A 13824-nucleotide genomic window follows, 5' to 3' on the forward strand; every position below is an offset into this window, starting at 1 on the left:
CACACAGGTGCCCCCAAGATGAGGTTTTAAAAGAAAAGATCAGCGCAATCCTGAGGTTGTTTGAAGGGAGGCGAGAAGAGGGTGTAGGGACACCAAGTCAAAACATGAGGAAGGGCCCAGCAGGAGGTAGGAGCCACTGAGGATCAAGTTGCCTCACTCTACAATTTTGCTTGTGGCCATGCCTGGAGGAGAAATGAAGGTATGAAAGATTCCGCTTCCTCTTGGTTCCCAAGGGAATCATTCTATTCCCCCACCTATCAGGCTGCCATGTCCTTCTTTTTCAATATGAAAACCTTTCCTGACCTTTTTCTTTTTTAATGTTTATTTATTTTTGAGAGAGCGCAAGTGGGGGCAGAGAGAGAGGGGACAGAGGATCTGAAGTGCTCTGCACTGACAGCAGAGAGCCCAATGTGGGGCTTGAACTCACGAACCGTGAGATCATACCGTGAGCCAAAGTCGAAAGCTCAACCCACTGAGCCACCCAGAAGCCCCATGAAGGTTTTCTTTACGAAGGAATATGAATGCCTAGATGTTTAGGAATATGATGGAAACTGATGATTTATTTTGAAACTTGATCTTATACTCCAATTGAGAAAATACTTACCTGACAAGAGAAAGTCACAATCTAAGCATCAGTAGCTTTGTGAAATAACCAGGAGAAAAGTAACTGAGTTTCTCAGAACCTCTCTAGGAAGTCGTGAGTTTAGTTGCATTTTCTGGTACTTAGGGATCACCTCAAGGTCTTCAGGAAAGCTCTCCAATAGATGGAGGTCCCTTGTCTTCTGGAATTTGAAACACGTCCCATCTGGCCAGTAAATGTGCTAACTAGACCTGAAGCTCCATTGAGCTCCTTCAACAGGGACGTTCATAATACCTCCCAACTGATAGCTCAGTTAGGCTCTCCGGAGAGATGTGTCTCAAATTATGTCTAAGCATTCATTCTAAAGCATGGCAGAAAGTTTGAGCGGAAGGCTCAGCCACAGACAAGCCAAAGACCTGTCTTGCAAGAAGCTCAGTTATTGGAACATGCAACACATTCATAGTATTAAAGAAAAAAAAAACAGGTCAGCCAGGAAGAAATGCCAGACACTTTGCTGGCTGGACTCTACCTGACGTACGTTCATTCATGGGCACGGAGCCGAGACGGGGCTGTTCTCAGCTCTGGCCAGACTTAACGCTTCATTACCTTTGCCCACCTCAACACAGGATGTAATGTTGAGCATTGAGCGGTAATAGCTGGCAATAGAAATCAACATAAATTACTGTATGTTTAAATACTTGGATGTGTTTCCAGCATATGCTCACAGTCTGTATTCTGAACATAATTTGGTGGGATACTTAACAAACCATAGATCTTTGATCTCAAGTGAATTGGATCTAGTAAATATTTTCTTATTTGAATGGTCAATTTCTGTGCAGCATGCAAAATCTAAGGAAAACAAAACTATGATTTGTTTTGTGGAGTTTATGTCTTTTTCGGGAACTGAGTTTTGGAACTAAAACAAGAGCAAAAAGCCAATTTTCTTTACACGTATGAAGTATTTATTTTATGTTTTGTGTTCCTTGTAGTTAAGATCATCTTACATTTGCATATATACTTTGAATCTTATAATTAGTATGATATCATATACATCGGAAAGTGCTATTAAGATGTTTTCTTTTTTTAAAATTACTTTATTGAAGTGTAATTGACATACAAAAAGCGGTACACATTTAATGTATACAATTGGATGAGTTTGGTGATAATTAAACAACCATGGGGTGCCTGGGTGGCTCAGTCGATTAAGCGTCCGGCTTCAGCTCAGGTCATGATCTCACGGTTCGTGGGTTCAAGCCCCACATTGGGCTCTGTGCTGACAGCTCAGAGCCTGGAGCCTGCTTCAGATTCTATATCTCCCTCTCTCTCTGGCCCTCCCCTGCTTGTACTGTCTCTCTCTGTCTCTCAAAAATAAATAAAAAAATAAAAAAAATTTTAAAAACAACAACCATGAAACCATCATTACATTGTATGCCATAAACATATCTGTCACCCCTAAAGTTTTATATTATCTTCTTTATTATTCTTCTCTGATAAGAACACTTACCAAAAGATCTATCTACTTAGTAAGTTTTCACGTGTACAATAGTATTAACTATAGGCTCTATGCTGTAGATACATCTCAAGGACTTATTCCGCTTGCAAATCTGAAATTTGGCACACTTCAGTTAATATAATTTGATATTTTAGCATCTCAAAAGTGAATCTGTTTGTATTACACAGCTACTCTAGCTAAAAAGGAAGGAGGGAAGAAATCTGAATGTGTTATGGAAGGAGTAGGAAGTTTCAAACACTTAGTTTAAAGCTCCAAAGGTAATAAGCACGGACTGATCAAAGCAGAACTCTTCTCCATCTGTGGCATGACTCTTTGCCTTTGTCTGTCTGTCCACAGTATCTTTAGAAAGTGTTGACAAATTTTGACAAATATCACTTACTATTAAATAATCTATACTTTACCTTTGATCTACCTTCTTTTCACCAAATAAAATGTGCCAAATGAGTTTTTTCAATGGTTTTCGATGACGTTTGATTTGAGGTTATGGAGCTATGTAAACACACTGGATGGAAATTTGTGTGTCATAGACTCTACGATGCCAAAGAAATTGTTTCTGTGTGCAAATTTTTCTGTTTGATTTTAAACGCATGCTTTCAATGGTAGTGAGTGGTTTTAAGCTAATTTGTAAAGTGCTAAAGTGTGTGTGTGTGTGTGTGTGTGTGTGTGTGTGTGAGTTATTCTGACATTTGGAAAGAAAGCAGTAGTTTAAACAGTTTTTAAAAAATATTTTGGGGGCGCCTGGGTGGCTCAGTCAGTTAAGTGTCTGACTTCCACTCGGGTCATGATCTCATGGTTTGTGGATTCCAGCCCCGTGTCAGGCTCTGTGCTGACGGCTCGGAGCCTGGTGCCTGCTTCAGATTCTGTATCTCCCTCTCTCTCTACCTCTGCCTCTCCAGCACTCACGCTCAGTCTCTCAAAAATAAATAAGCATTAAAAAATATTTTGAATCGGGGCACCTGGTTAGCTCAGTTAGTTAAACATCCAACTTTGACTTGGGACATGATATCACGGTTCATGAGTTCAAGCCCCACACTGGACTCTCTGCTCTCAGCATAGAGCCCGCCTCAGATCCTCTATCTCCCTCTCTCTCTGTCCCTCTCCCACTCATGCTCTCCCACTAAGAAATGAAACATTTAGAAAAAATAAAAATAAACATTTAGAAAAAAAATTTTTCATTGTTGTACTCAGTGGAGTCACATATGGTTAAAAATGTCGACACAATTTTGGATGTTCGAATTTAAGAAATCTTAAAGGACATCGTGGCCAATCCCCTCAATGCAAGTACTGGATCTGAAGGGCGAAGTTGTCTGTTGTGCTAGAGTCATGTCACCAGTGACCTCCTGCTTGAATGACACATACAGTGTTCTTTCTGCTACACCAAGGCGCCATCTTTTCTGATGTTAGTTAGTAGAAACACAGATAACTAAAATATACCATAGCATTCCAGGAAATCTGGGATCTTTCTGAGAAAAATGTCCTCTGATATCTGTCCTCTGTTCCTCTCGGTAATTCACACTCCTAGTCTATGCTGGAGAGGAGGAGGGACATGGTGCCTGGACTTCACATTCATACATTCATAAAGCGGCTTAACCTTGGAACTTTGGCAATATCTTTTATTGATGAGGTATTATATTTATATATGTATACATATTAAAAACATTAATTTTTAACATAAAAATTAAAAATATACCACAATATTGCAAGCATGGTTTAATATTTCGTTTTTTGGAATACTTACAAATAGATATGGTTGAGGTCTATCAACACTGAGAGGTCCTCTTAACACTCATGACTCAAAGAACCCATGTTTTCTCTCTTTTCTTTAGAATTATTGGAGGAAATCTTTGTTTTTTCCTAGCCAGAAAGTGTGATAGAATCCTGGCTCTCTCTCCACCTGTTCAAATTCCACAAATTCTTCCAGAAAATTCTTCTTGATTTCCTGAGATAAGAGTCACTGTGATCTTTTCAACACTCAGAACACAAAAACTTTATGTTTTAGTTTTCTGTGTTTGTGTCTTATCCTCCCCAATATATGGTAAGACCCTTGTGGCTGAGCCAGGGTCTCACTTAGCTTTGTATTTTTGCCCAGAGGAGACACTTGACGTACAAAAATACCTGCCCTATTTGGCGAATGATGACATGTCTAATCTAATCTCATGTGCCACGGACTAAATGTGTCCTCCCAAAATTCATATCTTGAGATCCTAACCCTCAATGTGTTGGTTTCAGGAGAGCGAGTTCTCTGGGAGATAATTGGGTCATGAAGGTGGAGCCATCGTGAACAGGATTAGTGCCGGGAAAGGAAGAGACACCAGAGAGTTTACTCTCCTTGCTCTCTGCCACGAGAGGGTACAGTGAGAAGATGGCTATTCGCAAACCAGAGAGGAGGCTTTCACCAGACTCTGAATCTGTTCGCACCTTGATCTTGGACTTCTCAGTTTCCAGAACTGTGAGAAGTAAATGTTTGTTGTTGTCCAGTGTTATGGAAACTCATTATAGCCGCCTGAACTAAGACACCAGGAGAGGCATATGGAGAAGAGTAACGAGAGGCTAGGGGATGGAGGTTGGGACTTGATTTTGTATGGCTAGGAAGTTTGGGTTTTTATTCCAGAAGTAATGGGGACCATCCAGAAATGTTGGCTGAGAAGGAATATCATGAGGAGAACATGCTCTTGGAAACTTAATATGATCAACTCACGCATAGAAAATTCGAGGGAGACCTTTGTAACAGTTCAGACATCCAGGAATATTGGTTTGATCTTGTTGGCTGTGGAAAGAGGGGTAAAACCTGGAGTTATAATGAGAGTGGTACTGATCTGGAATTGGCTTGGAATCGATTGGATCACAGGACTATATTAAAAATTACCTTGTAGATCAGACTACCCAACCATGATTTACCCCCGGATCTCCCTGGAGTACAGGTGGCAAGTGCTGAACCAAGATCTGATGCCCTAATGGCAACTTCACCACCCTTCAATGTATCTGTCACCACCTTTGCACAATATGAATTTTTCCTTAGAGTAAGCCAGAAGTCTTCTACATCATTCCATCCATGGGTCCTGTTTCTGCTTTTGGAGAGAGTGCTAAAATATCCACATGATTGTTCTACAAATATTTGAAGAAAGCTATCTTATCCCTTCATGGTGAAGCTGCTCTCCACTAACTTTTTTTTTTTACATTTACTTATTTTTGAGAGACAAAGCATGAATAGGGGAAGGGCAGAGAGAGAGAGACACACAGAATCTGAAGCAGGCTCCAGGCTCTGAGCTAGCGGTCTGCACAGAGCCTGATGCAGGGTTCAAACCCATGAACCATGAGATCATGACCTGAGCTGAAGCTAGATGCTCAACCGACTGAGCCACCCAGGTGCCCCTCTCCACTAACTCTTAGTCCAACCCTTTGTCATGTCAAGTTTCTTCACCATTACTGTTGTTTTTCCCTTTGATGTTTTCCCTCCAGTTTGTCCATGTTGCATATGAAGTGCAGCATCAGGACTTACTTTAGCAAATATTTTTGAGCCAGGGCCAAAGCTCAAAACTCAGGAGAAATTGTGGGGAAAGAAGCAAGTCACAGAGTCAGAGAGAGAGAGAGAGAGACTGAAAGCTATTGCTGTGATAGGTAGCTTCCAAAATAGCTCTCAATGTTCCTTACTTTCTGATATTCACATTTTTATAGAATCACCTCCTTATAAGTGGAGACTGGACCTGGTGATCTACTTCTAATAAATAGAATGTAAGGAACATGATAGGATGTCACTTCTGAGCTTACGTTGTAACAGAGTGACTTATCTTGCTTCTTTGTCTGGTTCTTCCTGCTCATTCACTCTGAAGAAGCAAGCTGCTGCATGGTTAGCTGCCCATTGGAGAGGCCAGTGTGGCAAAGGGCTGAAGGTGCACTTTGTCCAGCAATCTGACCTTCAGTCCAAGAGCCCAGGAGAGATTGAACCTTACCGATAGTCATGTGAATGAACTTGGGACTTGAGTCTTGACTCAGAGGTTGTGTGATAAAAATGATTGTTATTTTAAGCTGTTAGGTTTTGAGGGAATTTGTTATGCATCAATAGATAACCAACACAAATACCTCTTACTGCCACTAACGGAGAATAATTGAGATGGAGATGAGGGTAGATTTCCCAGCTCATATCCGGTTTCTGAAGCAGAATGGAAGAGTGGCTGGCAGTTGATGGTAGGTGGTTTCAGACAGCCACAGAAACGCTACAACACCAGCAACGAAGGAAGGAGGAAAGTGTAGTCTTGGCTGTTCATGAGGTCACATGAAACTCCCCAGAAACCCCCATATTATGCGTGATACATACTTACTCCATGTTAGGGATCATGTTTAGGGAGTGTATTAATTTTCCAGGACTTCCGTAACAAAATACCATGCACTGAGCAATTTAAATTTAACCAACAGAAATTTATTGTCTCCTCATTCCGGAGGCTGGAGATCCCTCTTCTGGTATGATCTCATCCTAACTAATTATATCCACAATGGCCCTATTTCTAAATAAGGTCACATTCTGAAGTATTCAAGATCAGAACTTCAACATATGAGTTATGGGGAGACATAATTCAACCCCTAACAGGGATGGCATGGGGAGAAGTGAATGGCACATGGGAACAATAAATGGGGAATCTGGTGTGTCTGTAATAGTTTTTAGAAAGAATTTGAAGCAGATATGATAGAAAGATTTGAACTGATAGAGCTGAGCAGGTAAAATGTTCTGTAATCTTGTCCAAATAATAGAGTAATTTCACACTTTAAAAATATTAACTGCGTCCCTTAGTGGTTCTTATGTAGTGTAGCAGGTTGGTGAATGTTGACCTCAAGAAAAATTCTTCTTCAAGGAAGACTGATTGAAGAAACAGAGCTAGGGAGTGTGAGTGAAGAATCCAGTTGTGTTCTAATATGAATCGCTCTCATGTGGAAAGGAAGGTCAGATTTGTGCTAAGCTCCTTCAAGTGTTTGAAGCAGACTCAAATGGTAGAGGCCATTGTGTCAGTAGATTTAAGCTTAATAAGAAAATACTTATTTTTCAGTGAGAAAATATTTGGTGAGTCATCCAAGCTTTCCAAAAACAGTTTCAACAATTCATAAGTGAAATGCATTATTATGAGTTGCTGAGTGTCATACACTAGGGATGACCAGTGAAGGCAAAGTGACACCTTGGTGAGGATGTTACAAGGTAACAGGATAGCCAGCCCTGAGGTTCCTCACCAATCTGGAATCGCTGTGTTTCTGCCATGCTCTGATTGCCTACTTTGTAAACATACAGTAGAGAAAATGACAAGGGAGTGATTCGGACTTATTCCTTTTTAAAAAAGTTTATTTATTTACTCTTTTGAGAGAGAGAGAGAGAGAGAGAGAGAGAGAGAGAGAGAGAGAGACACCCAATCAGGCTTCGCACTGTCAGTGCAGAGCCAGATTTGGAGGTCCAACTCACGAACTGTGAGCTCATGACTTGAGTCAAAGTCAGATGCTTAATTGACTGAGCCACCCAGATGCCCCCAGACTTATTCTATTTATGAAGAACGCATGTTGCTCCTGGCGCTATCTGTTGTTCAAGATCTCACAAACTATCTGTGTAACAGTTGACTTTTGAATCATGTTAGAAATGATCATTTTGCAGAATTGGTCTTATTCCCCTTTTTACTCGAGATGTGCATTTTCATCTGTCTCAGTCCTACCCCCCTACCATTTCCTGTGGTTCCATAGAGATGGATGATGATCTGGTGACCACACCTGCCCAATGTTCCAGTCCCAGAGTTGGGTTCACAGGATTAATAGACTTGAGAAATGAGCCAATGTAGCGATTAACTCCTTGCCTTTCAGAGCTCAGACCTTTAATAGCTGAGTCCTATGAATCTCCTCTAAAGTAATAGTACCTTCATCTGTAAACCTAACTTCCTACTTTGGAGAGTGGCTATAAGGAGTCAATAAGAATGCAAATGGCACATAGGAGCTACTCAGAAAAGGCCTAACTAACCCCATCACTAGCCCAGGCATCAGCTGTATCATCGCGTTTAGTCTTTGTAGGCAAACCAGATTCTCAACAAGAGACAGACAGCTCTTCTGAGGTCATTCCAATATCTTTCCATTGTCTGTGACCCACACTGACCTTTCTCTCCATGCAACACGATGCTAAAATCCACCCCCTCTTTTTTGTCCTTGGGAATTTTTAAAGGACTTAGGAAGCTTCTGGACTTCAGAATTTCCAATAATCTCATTACAAGCTGGTGCTACTGGTTATGAGTGCCTCTTTCCTTCTCCACCCATGTGTTGGAATTACCCCAGCTCACTGGATGATGGACACCCTAGACAATCCTTCTCATCCCTGGAGACATTGTTATTTGATTTTACTCTTAAAGGATATTCCAGTTTATTATCAGTTCTTCATTTTTGCAAGGTTCCCTTCCTTCTTGAAATAATGCATTTTCTTTTGTTACATAAAAAAACAAAAAACCCACCTACTACAGTCTTTGGAACACTGTAAGTGTCAGATGAAACTTGTGTTTTCCTTAATTCTTTTGTGGCCATTACAGCCTCTAAAACAACATTTTCTTCCAAGATTTCCTTTCTTCTTATTCCAACCATCTGCTCTGACTCGGAGTAGCTATGCTTTGTACCTTTTTGAGAGATGAACTTAACTTTGGGAGTAAGTGAGAAGGAGTTGGAGATGGTGCTCAGTTTCATAGCCTGGGGGCACGGGAATTGGTAATGGCTTTTACAGAGAGAAGGGAGAGAGGAATAGGCTTTATAAAGAAGGAAGGGAAAAGATGTCTCACTTTGAATATGTTACATTTTATGTGCTGGTGGGACATCCTCTTGGGTATCATGATCTGTTCAACAGATCGTTTATGGAAGAGGCTGACCCTGGTGCTCCACATCTGGGAATGACCCAGGGACAAGGCAGGGATGAAAGAGGAGCTCTGGTTGTGGGGAAATCACAGGGAAAGTAGTGTAGGAGGTGTGGGGATCACCTGGCAGCAGACTCTGGGAAGCCACCTCTAACCTGGTAGAGGAGGAATTGGATCCACTAACGACAGAAGAGAAGCCATCAGAAGTAAGAGCAGAATTAGATGAGCATTTCACCTTGGGAGAGAAGCAAGGAGAACATTTGAACAGTTTAAAGAATTTTGAAACAGATGGCTCAGAGAAGTTGAAAAAGTAAAAATGGAAAGTTTATTAGATTGGGCCACTCAGCATAACAACAGTCACACCTCCCTCAACCTCCAGCACTAGTGACCACCGGGATGGTGGTAATTACATCACCTAGTCATTAGAGAACCTGTATGAGACATTGGCATTTATTATAACCTGATTTTAAGAGCTGCATGAAGAAGATATTATAGACATGAGTTAGGAAGACTCTTAGTATCAAGGGTACAGCAGGAGGTGTCAACTACTTTTTCAAGAAATTTGGCAGGAATGAAGAGAAAGGGAGGACAGAGTATGGTTAGGAGAAGCTTAGAGTTTTATTCTCTGAGGGTGAGGAGGACAGGATAATAGGTCAAAGAGATGGAGCTAACAGGCATCCCAAGAGAAGGCAAGGTTTTGTAGAAACCTTATCTGGAAAGTTGTGGTAAGTGAGTGTTACTAAGATGGGTGCCCCAATAAGCTTTTTAGCTTTAGGCTAAACAAACAAGCAAACAAAACCAAAAAAAAAAGCCCAACTCATTAGCAGGGAGGTCAAGGACAGGTGTCTGGGAACATAGCGAAGGATGGACACAAGGGCAAGAGAGGAGAGAAGAGGAGTCTCATTTCAGAAGAGAAAACAGTGTCAAGAGGGTGATGGAGAGACCCCAGCAGAGGAGTGCTGACCCCAGCTCCTGGTGGGAAAAAGCTAGTGATGCCTGCCCAATGGCCTTTGTTGCATCAAGTGTCTAGGGCAAACCGTGTCATCAGATATGACACTTCAGACTCGCCGTTCTATAATGTGACAACTCAGTGGGGAGGCTGCTGGCACTTGAATCTTCACAATATGTTTATTGAGCAATTGGGCATTTTGTCAGCTAGAAGGTGCCCGGCTTTGCACTTTCCTTGGTGGTGTTTTATGGAATAGCATAGGTCAAACCAATTTCAATTTCAAATATTAACATAACTAGAAGTTCCTTGTGTCTTAATTAGAGGTCATCAACTTCCTTGTAAAGTGCTCCCTGTCAGGACTGCCTGTGGGTAATTTGGGGAGTTCAGTGAAGCTTAAAATGATAGATTTGATAGTCAGGTTTTTTTTTTTTTAAAGTCAGATTGTTTTGTTCTTCAGCAAATAATGGGTAGCCCGGACTCCAATTAGAGCCGTATTCAAATAATTTTAGATTTGCATATTTGAATTGGTCGTCTTTGGGAAGGAGAGGCCAGGCCATACAGCTCTCCAATTATTTAGAGCAATTAGAGGAGATAATCAGACACTTCTGAGGTCTCATTAGCAGGCATGTTGCCTGCTCCGACATCTCTGAAGATCACAGCGGCGACTGGGCCTGGCCGCCCACACTCCCTTTCTGGAGAGTTCTGCAGACAGTGACTCACTCTGAGTGAAACAAAGGTAGCTATTTTCACAGCCTAATTTTACTTTCCCTCTGAAAAGTCATTCATTACTGCCATTTCTTTAAAATATACATTGTAAATACCAATGTCTTTTTCTACTTCAAAGCCCTCTAAATTCTGTTTTAGTTCTAAACCCATCATCAACTCGGTACTTAATACCAGGCCATAGTAATTTCCCAGCAATAAAACTCGGTGCTTAGAAACCTAACTTTTGGGAAAGGAGGCATCCAGCATTCCAAATTTTGGTGCATTCAACTCTAATCCTTTTCACCCATGATAAGCACCTTAAGAACACAGCAGAGTTTGGGTCATAAAAGTCCTCCAATTGATAATTGCATGGTCTTAGCTCTCTGTTTATGACTGCACTTGGAATCATGGGTTCCAAATGAGGGATTTCCTCTGTACTGATGCCCACACCTCCCGTGCTGGTAGAACCTTCAAGCCCCCCTCCAACCACTGAGCAGAGTCAGAAGGATGGGTTTCCTTTCCTTGGGTTCTGCTACACCAAGCAGGGGCCTGCGGCTGGCCCCTCTACTCCCAGAATTAAGGATATGCCTGCATTCTGGAACCCAGATTTGAAGTTACAGCAAAGTAATCATTCTCTGCATTTTCTGGGTCCCAATGTGATTTCCATATTAAGCACGGGTAGAATGGAAAGAGACTGGTTTAGATTAAAAGATGTAGCACTTACTAATTGGTTGACATTGGACCAATGATAGATCACTTCCTCGCCCACCATCTCTTCATTTGCCATAATACTTAATACTTGACTTCTCTGCTGCATTCCATTGCCCTAAGACCCAGATAAGATGATGTTTGTAAAATCATTTTTGGAAGCGCTGAATGTATCTCACACTTTTTCACACATGCAGAGAATTCTTATCTGTTTCCAAAGTTCTATAAAAGGCGGATGATGCATAGGGGTTCAGAGTGTGGGTTCTGGGACAAGACTACCCAGGTTTGAACTCATGCCTCATCACTTTCTGGCCCTGTGGTCTTGAAATGTTATTTGACCCCTCTCCTCTTCAGGCTCCGCCTAGGTAGTAGGGGAATAATAATAAGATCTGCATTATAAGGTTTTTTTGAGCATCAGGAGAATAAAAGATACAGAGCCATGCCTACCATGTACATGAATTATGAATGTCAGTGAAACTTCAAAATCCACATGTGATATATGTTTAATCAATGGAGATATCTCCTAAACTAAATAGGAAACACTTTGCCAGTTAACAATTGTTGGGGGTAAACCATTCTTGATTTTTGTACATTAAAAATAGTTAAGGGGGCACCTGGGTGGCTCAGCTGGCTAAGTGGCTGCTGACTCTTGATTTCAGCTGAGGTCATGATCTCATGGTTCATGGGATCAAGTCCCACGATGGGCTCACTGCTGACAGCACAGAACTTGCTTGGTATTCTCTCTCCCCCTCTCTCAAGCTGCCTCTCTCCTGCTCACATGCTCTCTCTCTCTCTCTCAAAATTAAGAAATAAACTTAAAACAATAATTAAGCATTCAGTCAAACATTCCCCCACTCCTGCAGGTCTTTATAGTGAGATTCTGCCATTCAGTTCTTTAGAAATGTTTGTAATTTCATTTCTGTATTTTGTTCAGGGAGGTTTAGTAAATAATTAAAAAAAAAACAGTAGCCTATGATAAATGTTGAAGAAACAAACATCCAATCCCAAGCTTCTAAGTTTTGTTGTTGTTGTTGTTGTTACTGAAAGCATGGCTTATTAAATTACTGTAAGATCTCTCTTTTCTAATCAATCACTTCTACCCTCTCAGTTTCTTCCAGAATGGCATGACTTAGCTTGTTGTACCACCAGGCCTACTATAAGAATTGGTCCTGATACCAAATCTTTTGTGACCAGGAATGAGATCATACAGCCACTGTGTGGGTCTACTCTGGGTACAGAAATGGTCATGAATTGGCTTTTCATCAAGAGAGTGGTACCCAAGTGAAAGGATTCAGCAGGTTCTCTATGCTTTTTTGCAAGGACCAAAAAATCTCATGGAAAATGACCAGAGTCTACAGTGCCAGGCAGTCAACCCTGTCTTAAAGGAGAGGTCACGCTGTGTGCCTTCCCTCAGAGGAATAGGAATGTGTATATAAGATCCTCATCTATTGCATGACTCAGATTCTATGCTCAGGGTCAAGGTAAAGGAGAATAAGCACGGTCAAAGACAATAGTCTGCCATGCATCTCCCGGTATTTCTTGCCTGCCTAATTAATTTGCTGTCATTCCTTCTCATCCATGGGCTCTCTCTGGTTCTCACTCTCATCCCCTCCCTCCCACCCCCACACAAAATATCCCACCCCCCCAAAAAATAAAAAAACTAATAAAAAAAATAAAAGAATGGTGTCTGCAGTGAAAGGGACTCTTTGGAGAGCAAATTCCAGGAATCCCTAGGAATCAATCTCTGCCATATAATCCAGTTGCTAATATTACAGAAGAAGCTCCTATAATATCACTTTATTTAAGCTGGCTTTCAATATACCAATTGCAACTTTCAGAAATTTTCATGGGGATTTAACTACGCATGCACTCCTTCCCACTGCCAAAGATTTTCTTATGTTTTCATCCATCTATCCTTTGAGGAGAGAAAAGGAAACTTGACAACAACAACAGAAAAACAATCTAATTTTAAGTAACCATGATCTTTTGGATGAAGTTCTAGGGCTTTCTGAAATGTAACAAAACATAATAAAAATCATCAACTTTTAAATCCTTCAGGGCTCTAACCTTTTGTTGTTTCTTCTTACTTGCCTGCGTTCAGTTACTGTGACGCCCTGTCTTCATTTTCTTCCAGGAAAGACTTCCAAAAGCCACATTTGGCAACCTGGCTTCAGGGACTATCCAAATTTGTACTCCGTGAATATGAGCAAGAACAACACAGAATTTGGCATCCTAAGAGCATGAGTTCCGGCAGCCTATGGGGAAAATGTGTAGCAAGAGTCCTAGAAGTTGATCACCTTTTCTTATTTATGATATGGGGCGATGAGAGGAAGCTCAGTGATGAGTGTGCGGTTCTTCGCAATTTTGTTCTGACGGGTCCTTGGGCAAACTCGGAGTTTCCCACTGACCACTTCTCAAATCCTACCACGAAATGCTTTATGAACGCTTGACTTCTGAACCTAACTCAGTGGCTCTGTATGGGATAAAAACATGAGAGATTCATGGCCAAAGG

The 13824-nt window shown here is 41.3% G+C and overlaps 1 long non-coding RNA gene across 1 annotated transcript; it reads right to left on the reverse strand.

Annotated features, from left to right (window-relative positions):
* Positions 1 to 3789: 3789 nt before the first annotated feature.
* Positions 3790 to 13590, reverse strand: LOC115291511. Its single transcript, XR_003908496.1, has 3 exons — positions 13380 to 13590; positions 11329 to 11430; positions 3790 to 4860 (listed from the first exon to the last, which is right to left on the reverse strand). It is a non-coding gene; the product is annotated as an uncharacterized LOC115291511 (long non-coding RNA).
* Between the last annotated feature and the right edge of the window lie 234 nt (positions 13591 to 13824).

This window comes from Suricata suricatta, chromosome 5 (assembly GCF_006229205.1).
Source record: "Suricata suricatta isolate VVHF042 chromosome 5, meerkat_22Aug2017_6uvM2_HiC, whole genome shotgun sequence".
NCBI classification, from domain to species: Eukaryota; Metazoa; Chordata; class Mammalia; order Carnivora; family Herpestidae; genus Suricata; species Suricata suricatta.